Source organism: Lepidothrix coronata, unplaced genomic scaffold (assembly GCF_001604755.1).
Source record: "Lepidothrix coronata isolate B3197 unplaced genomic scaffold, Lepidothrix_coronata-1.0 Scaffold264, whole genome shotgun sequence".
Taxonomy (NCBI): Eukaryota; Metazoa; Chordata; class Aves; order Passeriformes; family Pipridae; genus Lepidothrix; species Lepidothrix coronata.
Window position 1 is genome coordinate 776946 of NW_016690444.1, and position 3620 is coordinate 780565.

The 3620-nt window shown below is 36.9% G+C and overlaps 1 long non-coding RNA gene across 1 annotated transcript; it reads right to left on the reverse strand.

Moving 5' to 3' along the window:
• Positions 1-893: 893 nt before the first annotated feature.
• Positions 894-3372, reverse strand: LOC108507663. Its single transcript, XR_001878215.1, has 3 exons — positions 3243-3372; positions 1971-2061; positions 894-1041 (listed from the first exon to the last, which is right to left on the reverse strand). It is a non-coding gene; the product is annotated as an uncharacterized LOC108507663 (long non-coding RNA).
• Between the last annotated feature and the right edge of the window lie 248 nt (positions 3373-3620).

The following is a 3620-nucleotide window of genomic DNA, read 5'->3' on the forward strand; positions in this document are numbered from 1 at the left end:
TAAAACAGAATTTTCAAACATGTGATATTTGCTTCTTTTGGAAATATTCATTCCAGTAACCCCATTTTCTGGGATGCTTGGAGGGGAAAATGACATTCGGGGTGCAAAAATAATTAAAGTGGCTTCAGTTAAAACTTTAGTGATTGTAGAACACTTTTATTGGCATGTATTCAACTAGAAAGGGAAGTCTAATTTCCATACAAAAGTCTTTCAGATGAAATAACAAAACATGAAAGTTAATACTAAAAAAGATGATGCATACTCTTTTTAATTAAAAGAGCATTGCCTAACCAAAGCTGAATTTCTTCTTTTGGTCAAAGGTAGGTTTAGATTGTTTAATATCAGCATAATTCTACATTTGTATGATGATTATTTCAAAATTGTTATCTTCTATGGGAGAAAAATAGCTGGATATTATTATCATTAACAGCTCTGTATGAAAACAATGGTTTGCAAAATTGAAAAAGTAAAATTAAATTAACTACATATTTTCGCTTATGCATATGTATTAAAAAATAAAATTAAGGTTCCCCAGTTTAAATGATTACTGCACTACAAAACATTGGTCAGAAAAGTAGAATATCTACAACTACAGTTTCCTTAACCACACAGAAGTACCACACAATTTCATGAACCCATAATTTCCCAATTTTTTGCAAAAGTTTTGGGGTTTTTTTTACAGACCAACAGCTTGAATTTTACCTTTTATTGTCTCCTGTATGACATATGCTATTTACCCAGCAGTGAATACTCACAGCTAAATGATGAACAATATGTAGTGCAAAAAACAATGCTGAAATGTTGTCAGAGGCATAAATAAAATCTATGTCCAGAATATCAAAGGAAAGTTAAGTACAAGATTTATAAAGAAGTACATCACTCAGCCCCTGGAAATCTCTATTTTATTCAAGAAAAATCCTCCATTCTAGACATATGTTTTGTTATCTCGTGTCTCTGTGTGTGTGCAATGTCTGCTTATCCCATTTCCATCGCCCATTTTTGGAAAAGCAAGGTTGAATTTTCTTCAGGAGGGTGAAGGGACTGAAAAGAAAAAAAAAAAAAAAGAGAATGTTACAGCAGCTTGACAGCAAGAACTTCACAAGAAACAATTATTAAGTAGATCTTAGTAGCAGTTGCAGGACATGTTTATTCACTGATCTTTGCAGGGAAGAGGTTCACACAAAAAGCTACTGCAACAAACTGGACTAAGAGATGGTTAAAGGCACTTGAAACAATAACATTATTCAACATCTAGATGGAAGTGCAGCTGCACAACTGTGTCATTATCACTGCTCTAGCACCCTTACACATGAAGCTTTTGTATTTAACTTGCTAAGCCAGGTCACCATTTAGAGGTTGTCAATTCAGTTATAAATCTAGGTTAAACTGCTTTTAATGCCTCTTCAACCCTTCCTGCAGGACGATGGGGATTTTCTTCCAGGTTTCCAGCCCAGAAGTCCACTGTCTACAATCCCAGATCACCGTGTTTTTATCCAGCCCTTCAGGACCTTTCCTTACATCTTGCACTCTTTACTGTTTATAAACAGAGATAAGACCGGAAAAGCAAGAAATGGTCATCAAAAGTACACTTGTGAGAAAGGTCCTGCTTTGCAAACAGGAGCCTTCCACCCCAGTGACGTGACTGCCAATGCACGATGAGGAAGTTCTAAGCTTGTGGCTCAGGGCTAACTCAAGGCTGGCCTCAGTTTGACCCTGATGTCTGTATGGATTTCCTCTTTGAATATGATGTAGGAAAAATAAGAAGAGCAATTGCTCAAGAAATGATATCTGAATGTCTTGATTCCATCCCTCCCACAAATATTGACATCAATTTCTTGATGCATAAAGTGAGTCCAATTATTTCCATATATATTCAACTAAGATCATCCTATTATGAATATGAATATAACAAAGAAGTGTTTACATTTTTTTCTCTGAACAGTCCTTGACAAGTCACCTTTCTTTCTCACCTGTTAAAGTGGTTCTGGCAGCTCTGGTTTTCAGAGTTATTCCTCATGTACTTGTAAGGGTTGTCAGAAGATGATTTTGACCCTTGCTATCCTATTAAACATAATTAGTCAATTCTGAGCAGCAGCAGCTACAGGTTGTCTGTTTTTCAACCCCTTGGTTGCCTGGCATGATATGAGATTCACCCTTAACATTCAGACTGTCATTTTATATGTCATTATACTTTACTCACACTAATACTTCCTTAGAAATACTACGGAATTAAAGTCTGTGACTAGAAAGTAATGCTTTTCTGGAAAAATCAGGAAAAACAAAACAAACAAAAAAAACCTTAAACCAAAAACCACCCCACCCTAAAACCCAAAGCTTCCTCTTCCTCCACAAAGATTTTGAAGCTCAAGTTTGCATTCTGCTACAACAGATATTTTTTTTATCCTATTGCAATTACATGTGAAATGCAGAAGTGGAACCAGCACCCTAAGAGCTCAGGTGATTGTGAAACATGACTTTTGTCCACTGTGAACTGTTTTGTGGGCAAACTGAAGCTGAAGTACGTGGTGGGAAGTGGGATGGTGTGAAGCCTGGTATTGAAGGATGCCTTCCTTCCAGGATGGGCAGTAACTCGATTTGAAAACTCTCCCTGCATGAGAGAGATTAAACTTGAATTCCCTCGAGAAGAGGAAAGCTTGTCCTCTGACATCCAGCTCTGATTTCTAGGCAAGTATGTAAACAGAGTAAAGGTAAACAGCAAGTTTACCTTTTTAAATGCTGACCCTGTGTTAGGTGCATAAACTGATTTTTCAGAAGCTATTTGACAGCATATTTTGAGCTTTAAGCATATTTGTGAAGTCTGAGAAATATGCAGATTTAGCACTGGGCTGCTTAAACTCTACCAAGTTGCTTAGAAAAGCAGCTCGAGAACTTGAGGAGTTTGCACGGTGTGAGAGCTAAAAAAGAACTTGCAGGTTACACATGGATATACAAATACAGTGCCTTTATATGGAAAATAAGAAAACCCCAAGGCTCTATTTCCTGTGAGTTTCAGTCCTTCTACGTTCAGTTCCAGGCCTGTGAAAAGGATATGGTAGCTTGTTTTTTCAAGTTGCAAGTACAAATACACCAGGATTTTGTATTATTATCTGTAAGTATTCTTCCAGGACCCGGCAACAACATGGATTAGATTCACATTTTAGGTGCTCCAACAAAGATAGAAAAAATTGTAGGTGATCAATGAGCTAAAATTCCCACTTAAATAGCCAATCAAAGTTGCTTACACAATGGTATGGCACCAAAGAGGGAAACAGGGGACACAAAAGGAGAACAAGAAGGAAAATATGCACTGGTTCCTAGACTTTGGAAAAGGATTTTCATGGAGCTGTGGATGATGAAGTCATAATTGTCAGCTCAGCTGGCCAGCTCTTTCCCACTTCCTTGCATCCCCACTTCTATTGCCTCATCTACTGAGTTCCATTTCTCTCTCGTAGCTCTTCTGCCTACCTGTTCCAAATTAATTCACTGTCTAGCTAACTGCAATACTTTGGTAGCAGCCTCTCTTCCTCAGTTATTTCTGATTGTATGAGGAACACAAATGGCATTGAAGAAAAGTTTTTACCTTAAAAAAAAAATAATAAAAAAAGAAATTTCTTTATTTG